The sequence below is a fragment of the Dasypus novemcinctus genome, chromosome 3 (assembly GCF_030445035.2).
Source record: "Dasypus novemcinctus isolate mDasNov1 chromosome 3, mDasNov1.1.hap2, whole genome shotgun sequence".
Lineage (NCBI taxonomy): Eukaryota > Metazoa > Chordata > Mammalia > Cingulata > Dasypodidae > Dasypus > Dasypus novemcinctus.
The window spans coordinates 103,352,349-103,365,507 of record NC_080675.1 but is presented as its reverse complement, the minus strand read 5'-3'; the positions used below and the strand labels follow the sequence as shown (position 1 = coordinate 103,365,507).

General features: G+C 37.8%; 1 protein-coding gene across 3 annotated transcripts in view; it reads right to left on the bottom strand.

The window, feature by feature from the left end:
* The window catches only part of SLC12A6 (solute carrier family 12 member 6), a 134,330-nt gene that overhangs the window by 86,460 nt on the left and 34,711 nt on the right, over positions 1 to 13,159 (bottom strand). The window lies entirely within an intron of this gene.

The following is a 13,159-nucleotide window of genomic DNA, read 5'->3' as shown; positions in this document are numbered from 1 at the left end:
TGCAGGCACTTGCGCGGGAACTTGACTCACCATATGGACACTGCTTGCCGTGTGGGCTCTGGCTCACCACATGGGCACTCAGCTTGCCATATGGGCACTTGGCTCACTATGCGGGCATTTGGATTGCCACACAGGCACTGGCTTGCCGCGCAGGCACACTTTCTCTTCTTTATCACTAGGAGGCCCCAGGGATCAAACCTGGGTCCTCCCATATGGTAGGAAGAGGCCTTATCACTTGAGCCAAAAACATTTCTCAAAAAAGTATGAAATTTTAATGAAGTCTATTTCTTTTGGCACTTGTGCTTTTGGTGTTTTATCTAAGAAAACATTGCCTAACTCATTTCATTCCTTTTCATAGGATCCCATTGTATGCATATACTACAATTGGTTTATTCATTCACCCATTAAAGAATATTTAGGTTGTTTCCAATTTTGGGTAGTTACAAAAAGAGCTACTATAAATATTTACACATAGATTTTTGTGCAAAAGTAAGTAGGATCATTGAGTCATATGATAAAAGTAACTTTTTAAGAAACCACCAAGGTGATTTTCAGAGTGGCTGTCTTTTTACTCTTAATGGTATCTTTTGAATCACAGAGGTTCATGAACTTGAAGTCCAGTTGATCAATGTGTTTACATTTTACAATCAGTGCCTTCTGACCTACATTAAAAAAGGTCTGCCCTAAAAATGTGCTTTCTTCAACTGTAACAAATATACCACACCAATGCAAGGTGTTAATAATAGGGTGGTATATGGGAATCCTATATTTTATGCATGATTGTTCTATAAACCCACAACTTCTCTGATAAGAAAAAAAAACCAAAACTTTGCCTCTCCCAAGGTCATGAAGATATTCTATGTTTTCTTCCAGAAGCTTGATTCTTTCACCTTTCACATCTACAGCTATTATAATCCATTTCATATTAATTTTTTTATCCCCCCTTGTGGCATTTTGCATGCTATCTGCTCTCTGTGTCCATTCACTGTGTGTTCTTCTGTGTCTGTATTTATTTTTATTTCCACACACCCTTGTGGCTTGCTTGCTGTTTTGCTCTGTGTCCATTCGCTGCATGCTGTTATGTGTTTTTACTTGTCTCCCTTTTTTTGTTGTGTCACCTTGCTGAGTTGGCTCTCTGCAGCACTTGCGGGCTGGGCGGCGCTCAGCAGTGTGTGGGTGAGCCTGCCTTCACAGAGAGGCCCCAGGACACGAACCCAGGGCCTCCCATATGGTAAATGGGAGCCCAACTGATTGAGCCGCAGCCGTTTCCCTATTTCATATTAATTTTTGAGGTTTTGAGGTTTACTCTTTTCTACTTGGATATCTTTTCTACATAGATATCCAATTGCTCCAGTATTCTTTATTGTAAAGGCCATTCCTTTGCTGCTGAAATGCAGTGGATGTTTCTGGAGTCTCTATTTTATTGGGATATTTTTCTATCCTTCTATTAATACCATACTGTCTTAATTACTGTGGTTTAAAAGTAAGCCTTGTTATCTGATAACGCAAGTCTTCCATTTTTGTTCTTCAATATAACCATGGCTCTCAAGGTCTTTAGAATACAATATAGGGAAGCAGATGTGGGTCAGTGGATAGAGTGTCTGCCTACCACATGGGAGGTCAGGAGGTCCAAGGTTCAAACCCATGGCCTCTTTTTTTTTTTAAAGATTTTATTTTATTTTTATTTATTTATTTTTTTTAGATTTTATTTATTTATTTAATTTCCCCCCCTCCCCTGGTTGTCTGTTCTTGGTGTCTATTTGCTGCGTCTTGTTTCTTTGTCCGCTTCTGTTGTTGTCAGCGGCATGGGAAGTGTGGGCGGCGCCATTCCTGGGCAGGCTGCTCTTTCTTTTCACGCTGGGCGGCTTTCCTCACGGGCGCACTCCTTGCGCGTGGGGCTCCCCACGCGGGGGACACCCTGCTCTTTCTTTTCACGCTGGGCGGCTTTCCTCACGGGCACACTCCTTGCGCGTGGGACTCCCCCACGCGGGGGACACCCTTGCGTGGCATGGCACTCCTTGCGCGCATCAGCGCTGCGCGTGGCCAGCTCCACACGGGTCAAGGAGGCCCGGGGTTTGAACCGCGGACCTCCCATGTGGTAGACGGACGCCCTAACCACTGGGCCAAAGTCCGTTTCCCCCCATGGCCTCTTGACCCATGTGATGAGCTAGCCAATGCACAGTGCTGATGCACGCAAGGAGTGCCATGCCACGCAGAGGTGTCCCCCACGTAGGGGAGCCCCATGTGCAAGGAGTGCGCCCCGTAAGGAGAGCCGTCCAGTGCAAAAAAGTGCAGCCTGCCCAGGGCGGCACCACATACATGGAGAGCTGATGCAGCAAGACGATGCAACAAAAAGAGACACAGATTGCCGGTGCTGCTGACAAGAATACATGTGAATACAGAAGAACACACAGTGAATGGACACAGAGAGCAGACAACAGGGGGAATGGGGGGTGGGGGGGTGGGTGAGGGAAGGGGAGAGAAATAAAAAATGAATCTTAAAAAAAAATAGAGCACAGTATAAACTAAATGCTCTGCTAAGATTCTGACTGGTATTATATTGCATCTATAGATCAATTTGGGAATAACTGACATCTTAGCAATATTGAGTCTTCCAAGCCATGAAAATGATATATCCGTTCATTTTTTTAGGGTTCTAATTTCTCTAAAAGTTTTATAGTTCAGCATAGAGAACTTGTAGTTCTTTTCTATACATTTTCAATAAATGAATAAAATCTTAAAATGTTTTTTTCATATAACCAGCAACTGACACATTTCAAAATTTTTCTTGAATTTCAAATGAGTTTCTGAACCATATTGAAACTTACTGTAGGGAGTCAATGTGACTCAGTGGTTAAGCGCCGGCTTCCCACATACTACGTCCCAGATTCAATACCCAGCTCCAGTACCTCCAAAAAAGGATTAAGACTTACTGTGCCTAAATTTAAAGTTATTTAATCAAGGAATGGCAAAAACACACCTACATAAGTTAAACAAGTACCATAAACAAACTGAGTAGGGACTATGATTAACTGCCCTCCATTTGGGGAGGGACGGGGGAGCTGCCGCTCTCAACTGCGGACACATATTGCCATGAGACAATATAGCAAACACTGTGAGACTTTTTTTCAAAACAGCCAAAATTCCAGATCTTCATGTGATATCTCCCTATTTTATTTTAATGGTTTCTTTGTTATCAAGTCCATTTGATTTGTGTAACTCTTCCATGCACATCAGTTATATATTCTCTTCAAGAAACAGAAGGTCTCAGCCATTTATTATTGTTATTTACAGTTCCTTACTATTTTATGAAATTTATCCGATTCTGAAATGGTATACTGTAAAAATATCATTATGGTGGTAATCAAGTTCTTCTACCATTTTTTATTATTATATTTCATGTCTATGACATTTGTTATATGTAGGTTATGACTTTTAAGGCTTGTTCATAAATTATGCCTTTTAATATTACATCACTCTTTACTTGTAGAATGCTTTCAACCTTAAATTCTGCTTTGTCTGACTTGTCATTCAACTTTCCTTTTTTGTACTTGACGGTTACCTTTGCTTATATTTTATTTCATCCTTTATGGTCTTGTTTTTAAGTAATTTTAATGATACATATTCATATACCTTACAATCTATCTGAAGTGTACACATTCAGTGGGTTTTGGTATAGTCACAGAGTTGTGTTTTCATCACCACAAGCAATATTAGAGCATTGTCATTGCTCAAAAAAAAAAAAAAGCCCCCATCCCTTAACAGTTACCTTTTCAATCCTTCTATCCATTCCCCGCTATACATATCCACTAATCTAATGCCATCTCTATATACTGTTTTATGTGTATTTCTAATAAATAGAATTTAAGTGGGTTCTGTTCTTCTAATTCTATCTTACCATTTAATGTTTGAGTTTAGTATAATCTCTAATACACTTGACTTTCATCTTTCTAGCTCACCTTATTTCTCTTGGCTATTTTTAGTTTTTCTTATTTTTGATTTGATTAAGCTATTCATTCTGTTTTTGGAATCTGTTAATTTTGGAAAGTCTATAATTTACCATTAAATTAAATTTGTACTTTACCTTGTTGAAGATAAAATGCTGTACTACCAAGATGCTCTATTTCTTCCTATTTCCCCCTAACTCCATTATGATACTGTCACTTTTCCTCTTACTCTAAGATGAGACCTTTGGAAAGCTTATACTTATTTTTCCTTCTACATTTTCAAGATTTTGCTATGACTTAGTACTTTTACATCTTAAGTATTACTGAATGTTCCCTGAAGTATGCCCTTTTTGTTTAGTCTTTACTGAGCATGTATGTAGTGCATTCCCATAGAATGTGTCGTTTGCCAGTATTTCTATCCCTTTTATCTTAGAATCCCTGTTCTGGTTCATTTTTTATTTAGTTAAAATTCTTTCTTGGGGAAACGGACTTTGGCCCAGTGGTTAGGGTGTCCGTCTACCACATGGGAGGTCCGCGGTTCAAACCCGGGCCTCCTTGACCCGTGTGGAGCTGGCCATGCGCAGCGCTGATGCGCGCAAGGAGTGCCGTGCCACGCAAGGGTGTCCCCCGCGTGGGGGAGCCCCACGCGCAAGGAGTGCGCCCGTGAGAAAAGCCGCCCAGCGTGAAAAGAGAGAGCAGCCTGCCCAGGAATGGCGCCGCCCACACTTCCCGTGCCGCTGACGACAACAGAAGCGGACAAAGAAACAAGACGCAGCAAACAGACACCAAGAACAGACAACCAGAGGAGGGGGGGAAATTAAATAAAAATAAATAAATCTTTAAAAAAAAAAAAATTCTTTCTTGAATACTCTCAGAGGGCTTAGGTGAGACAGTCTCTAAATTTTTGTATATCTGCATACATATTTATCCCTGGTAGAGGGATGAAATAGAAACCTGGGATTGCCATAGTTTTCTCTCAGGAGTCTATATTCTTCTACAGTCTCCTAGTTTCCAGTGTTGCAAACTAGATTCTGATTCCAGTCAGATACTTGACAGGAATAATATGTTCTACCTGGAAGCCTGTAAGATGTTCTCTGAATTCTTGGAGCTCAGAAATTTTACCACGATATGCCTCGGTGTGTGTGTTTTCATGGCTGATCTTCCCTGGAACATCATTCTGCTTATCGAAGGCTTCTTTGGCACAGGATATTTTCTTGTATTGTTTAATTATCACTTTTCCATCTTCATTTTTCTCCTTGTGGAACTTATATTAGCCCTATTAGGTCTCCAGAATCTATGCTCTAAGTCTCTTGTATTTCTTATTTCTTTGTATTTTTGGCTCTGGTTGCCTGGCTCCCCCTTGGTTGTTTTTCTTTGTCACCTCATATGGGCTCAAATTTGGTTGCTGGAGGATCACAAGTGATAGCATTCTCAAGAGAACAGAAAAGCAAAGAAGTCTCTGTCCCTGTGAACTGGCAGTGGTGCAGCAGGCAAGCCACCAGCCCTGTGGAGGCCCAGGAGGAAGACTCCCTTCTCTCAGGTCTCCTTGCAACTTAGGGATGGAGAGATCTCAGGCCCTTGGATCTTCCTTTCTCTCCTTCCTACCAGGAGTCCATAAATTTCAACCAGCCAAGATCTTTCCTGGATCTGCCATTTGGATCCTCATCCTGAGGCTCTCAAGGCTCTTGTCCCGTTCATGAGGAACATGAGCCTGTGCCAGCTCTCCCTGACAGAACTCCAACAAAGCCCAAGGACTCACTTATCCCCAAATGTTCACTGAATTCAAATGCCACATGGCTCAAGAGAGGCAGACATAGACTGGAATTAGGAATGGAGGGATATTTAAGATATTCAGATAGCCACATTCCCAGAACCTCTCTGAAAAGCAAGTGTCCTGTTTATAGACTAAATGCCAGAACTTTCAAATCTTGGCAAATACGTCAAAATTGTAAAAACCTCTGTGAAGTCCAAACATCTATGGACTGTATTCAGTTTTTAATTGCTGCCCTACATGTTCGGCTCTGGAAAAAAATCTGAGAAATAAAGATGATCTTAATGGTAGTCAGATTAAAAAGACATGCTAGACGGGTGAATCTCAAAATAAGTATATTGCATAAAATTAGCCAGACAAAGGAGAGTATATATAGTATGACTCCATTTATATAAAATTCTAGGAAATGCAAACTAATCTATAATTCTAGGAAATGCAAACAGATGCCTGGGAACAGGAGACAGGCAGAATTAGGAGGGGATAGATTATAAAAGGGTACAAGGAAACTTTTGGGGGTGATGGAAATGTTTATTCATTAATTATGATAATGGTTTCACAGGTATAAACCTATGTCAACATTCATCAAATTGTACACTTTAAATAATATATAGTTTACTGTATGTCAGTTATTTCTAAGTAAAACTATAAAAAATATTGACTGGAAAAATATTTCACAAAGAAAGAGTTGATAGCCCTTATAAATGAGCATCTAAAAATAAAAAAAAACACCAACAGGTAAGAGATATTAATATGAACAGAAAGCTCACTGAACTTTGATATAGGTTTGAAATTCAATAAAATAAAAATGTTATTTTCACAAAAATATTAACACACTATCCTCATTAGATTAGTGGTTATGTAGGGCTGAGGAAAGACTGCTAAGGGGTGTGGAGCTTTTCTTTTAGAAATAATGAAATTGTTCTAAAATTTTTGTGATGATGAATGCACTACATTTTGATTATGCTAAAAGCCACTGATTATACACCTTGGATAGATTGTGTGGTATGTGAATATTTCAACAAAACTGCTTGATAAGTAAATAACTGTGCAAGAATAGCCAGAAATAGCAGCTATGTACAGCAGGGGAAGCACTGAGAGACAAAGAGGGGAAGAATTTTCTTGTTTGTTTTTTTATTATTGAAATAATGAAAATGCTTTAATAATAATTGAAGTGATGAATGTATAACTGTGTGATTAAACCAAACACCACTGATTATACAGTTTGGATGAATTGTATGCTTTATTAATATGTATCAATAAAACTAATTTGCTTAAAAAAATAACAAACACTATCCTCCACCCTCCTAAAATTAAAGAGATACAAATATAATTACAAAGCTATTGCAAATTCAAGGCATACTGCAAAGCTTATTTAAGTGCCAATGGGGGAACAGATGTAGCTCAAGTGGATTGAGCATCTGCTTCCCACATATGAGGCCCTGGGTTCGATCCCTGGTACCTAATAAAAACAAACAAAAAAACCAACTCTCATTGGGGAGTGCATGCAGCCCAATTGCTGAGCATCTGCTTCCCATTTTTGAGGTCCTGGGTTCAATCCCAGGTACCTGAAAAAAAAAAAAAAAATTGCCAATGGATGCTGACTAAAATCTGAGTGGGAGTAGAAAAGGAGAAAAGTTATCTTAGAGGAAATGCACATGAGCCTGGTCTTGGGCTAATGAAACTTAAATGTAACTTTTTTATGGTAGGCAGCAAGTAAAAAGAGAGTTCAGATAAAGGAAAATATGAGGTGGAGGAAAAGATGAAGATAGGTTTTACAACTCTTAAGAGTCACCATTTCTAATATAAACTTCAGTATTTTTTGTCACAGAGGTAGTATGTTATAGTAGAAAGAACAAAGAAAAGGAAATGAGATATAATTCCCTATTTTGAAGGTTTGGAATGGATCAAAGTTATTTGTTATGTATGTACTATCTTCAATTTTTGCCATAACTGTTCTACATATGTTAATATTTTTCTCTAATTAGACTTTTGCTTTTATTTAGGTTCATTCTAAGTATAATGAAATTAAATATATTTTCCCAATACACATTAAAATAACTTGTACAACCTCTTGCATAACCCTTCAGTAGTATAATCTTAAAAGTTATATTCAAATTCAATTCTTTCACTTACTCTATATGCCCATTTCTCCCATCGTTACATTTAATGTTAAGCCTCCTACTCCTATCTCACCAATAGGGGTTCGTCACAGAAGAAATGTGAGGTCGGAAGGACTACTAAAAGATTGTCAGATTAATTCAGGTTCCTTGCCTATTCAGAGTTTTCCATTTTAAGCATAATATGAAAAATATTCTAATTTATAAATACCCTACACCAAATGAAAAAACAATCTAACACATGAAAAGGCAGAGGAAGCAGTTAGCTTTCAATTAATTTTGAGAAGTCCATGAAGAATAAAGAACTAGAACCTAAACATATTTAGTAACTGCGGAGATGACAGGAACAGACTAGTAGTTCAGAAAAACTTTCATTATTTATACATAAATAAAGAAGAGAGAAAGTGTTGTGTGGTGTGATGGAAAGAAAAAAGGCTTTTGGGAAACGGACTTTGGCCCAGTGGTTAGGGCGTCCGTCTACCATATGGGAGGTCCGCGGTTCAAACCCCGGGCCTCCTTGACCCGTGTGGAACTGGCCATGCGCAGTGCTGATGCGCGCAAGGAGTGCCGTGCCACGCAAGGGTGTCCCCCGCGTGGGGGAGCCCCACGCGCAAGGAGTGCGCCCGTGAGGAAAGCCGCCCAGCGTGAAAAGAAAGTGCAGCCTGCCCAGGAATGGCGCCGCCCACACTTCCCGTGCCGCTGACGACAACAGAAGTGGACAAAGAAACAAGACGCAGCAAATAGACACCAAGAACAGACAACCAGGGGAGGGGGGGGAAATTAAATAAATAAATAAATCTTTGAAAAAAAAAAAAGAAAAAAGGCTTTTAGTCACAAAGACCTTAGTTTGAATTCCAAATCAGTCACTTAACTTATCTAACTTCTCATTTTCCTCATCCCTAAAAAGGTGATAATAGTTACCTGTCCTGGTTGTTGTGAGAATTAAATAAACCAATATTTGTAAAGGAGATATTTGTAACAATGGTAGCTAGTATTATTACTATAACGTTAATGTGTTGATGGCATTTTCTATGTAAAGTTGTTTCCTCTTTCAACTTGACAAAACCAAGAAATGTGAGATTCTCAGAGTTAACTGGCTTATAATCAATTTCTTAACCCATGCCATGTGTGCAAATTAGTCTGAAATCTGAAAATCTTTTCAATGTTTAAAAATAAGCTAAAATTATATCTAGTATTTTTATATTCCTAAACAAAATATGGTTTAGAACGGAGAATATGAACACATTAAGCAATGTGTATATTTTGCAGAAATTTTATTTTATAGATTTACATTAGTTCTAATCTACTCTTCTTCCATGGGGGCAGAGTTACATATATTAGGCAAAATAGCAGAGAGTACACAGTGCGTTGGTATACTAAACAAGGGTAATTTGGGGAATGAGAGATTCTAGAAAACTGGTGATAGCTGTGTTAAAATGGGGAATAAGAGTGTCCAGGATTGTCAGATTTAATACCATAAAGAAGGTTCTCTATCTAAACTTTTAAACATATCTAAAAATTTTAACAGGCAAAGAACTGAAAAAAATCAGACTCCAATTTGTATTCCTACTTGAAGGTCTTAGATCCAGTAGAAGTCATGGTAAAAAGAATTAGGAAGGCATTTCAGAAAGGTGTTAGTCTTTCTTACAATGATAGACTACTGGGGTAGAGAGGAAGACAGAAAAACATGCCTCACCAAACCAAGTTTACGAATAAATTTTTGGGGAAGCAGCTATGGCTCAGGTGACTGGGCGCCCCACTGGTTTGGATCCCAGTGCCTTCTAAAGAAGGCAGTGAGCTGGTGTGACCGGCAGCTGCAGCAAGCTGACACAACGAGAGACACAAGAAGAAAAAAACAAGAGAGACACAATAAAGCAGGGAGCAGAGGTAGTTGAAGCAATTAGGCACATCCCTTCCACATCAGAGGTCCTGAGTTTGGCTCCTGGTGCTTCCTAGTAGAAATGAGGAGGATGAACACACGGCAAGTGCAAACAAGGGGGAAGGGAGAAAAAAAAAAGAATAAAGTTTTGACCCTGAGATTTAAAAACATGTAGATCTAAATTTTTCTGTTGCTTGAGCTGGTAAAATCCCTATGTGAACAGTTTAAGGGACCAAAAAAAAAGAAAAAGGATTTCTAATCTTCAACTGAGAAAAAGTCTGTGTCCACAGAGAGAAGCTCTTTTGTCTATTTCAACCTATTTTAATGTTAGTCAACAAAAGAAGTGTTTTTTAAGACATAAGCTTTCTTTAGAAGTCTCCTTATTGTATAGGCTTTCATGGGTAACAAGGACAAGTAATGTTTACCTAACAGTCTAACATTCTGTAGGTTCTTAAAAGAATTTAAACTCCTACTCAACAAAATCTCTCTCATAGTAAAACCATCATATCATTTCTATTACTGTGAGTTAATGTTTGCAGATGCTATTTAATACCAGTACAGGTTCCTCTTTTTTGGTTACAGGCCCCTTTCTGATAATTTCCTTAGAATCCTACACTTCAAAGGGAGGGGAAATCTTCCAATCTGTTATCTGTATTAAGTGAAAGCAAGTCCAGAGTACACATCTGCCTACTCCAAAGACACTATATATAAGAATATTTGAGGAGGGAAGAGAAGATTTACAACAATTTTTCACAAGAATACTTACACAAATGAAATATTTAAATAAAAAAAGAAGCATTAGCACCTGATTAAGAAAAGATAATAAACAGTAAAACTATGTTATATGGTTCTTATTTTTAGAAATTACAGAATTGTTCTCTCATTCTTAAAAACCTATGACAAAAAAATATTAAAAAACAAACAAAACAAAACCAAAAAAACCTATGACGTGGCAGTGAGAAGCACAGAAAATTTAGAAGTTTGAACACTGACTCTGCTACTTACCACGTGACCTGAGGCAAGGCACTCTCACTAGCCAGTTGCTCTATCTCTAAAAAGGCTGTAACACCCACCATCCCAGAGTGGGGAGAGAATGAAATTGATAACAAACACTTCATAAGTGACCTCAATTTGCCTCTTTCTCAGCATCTCTTATCTCTCTTCTCCACTCACCCGATGTGCTAACTGCCCCAAACTTTTGTTTCCCTGCACAAACTACACCCTCTCATACCTTCAGGTTATTCCTCCTGCTATAATCTCTTTCTCTAGACTTCATTTCATGAATCAGAGATGTCTCCGCCTGAGATCCGTGTCCAGGATTCCCTCCAGGCGATATCATTATTCTTTCTATCATCTGTTGTCTAAAACTGTTTCTTTTGTCCTTACTAAACCTCTAATCACAATATAGTAAACAAAAAGCTCTTATTTGAATGATCACTGTGTCACACATGGTGTTAAGTGTTTTATATACATTATCTCATTTAATCCTCACACCACCCTGTAAAGCAGGTACTCTTATACCTTTATTTTATCAATAAGAAACTAAGACTGAGAGAAGTAACTGGTCCCAAGTCATTCAATTAATTATTAATCATCAGTATTAATTAGTAGTCAAACCCAAACAACTGACTCCAAAGCCATTCTGCTGCCTTTGGTAGGGAATTTATACTTCACCAAAAGGTTACCTTTGTAACCTTAGAAAAAAACTACAACATCTGGCACAATATTTGCACTTAACATGTGTTTGGTGAATAAAAAGGCAAATAGTGGTATTCTTTCAGTCATTCACTGAATGCCTATTATGAGCCAGGCATTTCCTTAGGACCTGGGGATACAAAAAGGATCCTGACAAGGTCTTGTCCCTTAAGAAGCCTATAGTTAGTCTATTGGGGAACAGAGGCAAGTAAACAGAGAAGAATGCAATACAGTGTATAAGTGCTATTTTGGTAGTCTATGGACAGGTTGCTGAGAAATCATAGAATGGGGCACTTAATTAGAGGAGGAGGAAGGCAGTCAAGAAGGATGTTACAAGTCTGAGTTTCTACTTTTCCTTTAGAAACCTACCTTAAGCAGCATTCTATATTGGCATTCTAGTAGCTAGCATAATTAATGTACTTCTTTTTAGATTAGTTTATATTATGCCAGTATTCATAATTTTATTTTATCTCAAATTACTCATCTGTCTGGTTCAAATAAATCTCATCTTCTTAAAACACATTTTAAAGGATGATCTGCTTTCTAAATATGGTCGTTTTATATGACAATAACATATTATTCTCTCCTCACAGATACAGAAGGAAAACCACTCAAAGAAAATGACTAATTACATAAATGGCCAGTGTTACTAGTGGGGGGGGGAGGGGGGAGAATGGGAAGGTGGGGAGGCCCGCGGGGGGCAGGAATAAATAAAAAATAAATCTTTAAAAAAAGATAAATACAATTTAGATAATATAGCCCCATCAGTTGTTCACTTAAAATAGTTCATTCAAGTGGACACTTTCTTGGCTGTCATGGGAATCACCAAAATAAAAAGCCTTATTAAATTCAAGTTGGATTATATCTTTCATTCTTCTCATCCAACGCCATTAATTTAGAAGAAAATGAATTAAGCCTCATACTGTCACTTAATACACAGTTGGTTTGCTATCAATATATTTATGGCTTTTCTAGGTGCTAATAGATTAAATGATTTTGACACTGTTCTAATCTGAAAAAAAAGATTTTCCCAAACATAAAGTAACAAGTAAAGATGAAATAATAAAATAAAGGTGGTGGAAAAAGCAAATAAACAATGAGAAATGAAATGGGGCTCACTTTTTTGCATTTTGTGAAATTAATGAAGAGAGTAGCAAAGACAAAAGACCAAAGGGATTAATAATTAAGACCAACAAACATAAGCAACTAAGCAAGTTCGGGTCAACTAAACACAAGTCTGAACTGTGGACAATCAGGTTCAAGTTCAAAGTAAGCTAAACTAGCTTTCAACTTACCATTCTAAGTATTCAGCAAAATGAAAATAACCTAGCAAACTACTAAGAGTTTACATAAAAAGTTCTTTCTTATTTCCCTGTAACAAATGCTTACTATAAGAAAAATAAATAAATAAAGGGACTATCAAAAATGTTCCTATCTTTACATAAGTTTGAGATTTGTAAAAATTCCTGAATGCTTGGTAAGAAACAAAGAATCAATAGCTGTTTACAGCAAGGAGATGCTATGTGTTACTTGCTTATGGGGACAATTTAGAATCATGGGATTAAAAGGTACATTGAGTGATTATTCCCTTAGCCTTTATTCGCACACTAAAAAAACTGTTAACAATTTGTGAAATTTACAAATTTAAAAGAGCAAGAAACTTTCAACTATATTTAATACAACATTAACTAAGATTTTAATTGCATGTTTAAAAATTCAAAACTGCAATTCCCCTAGCAAGCATAACTGT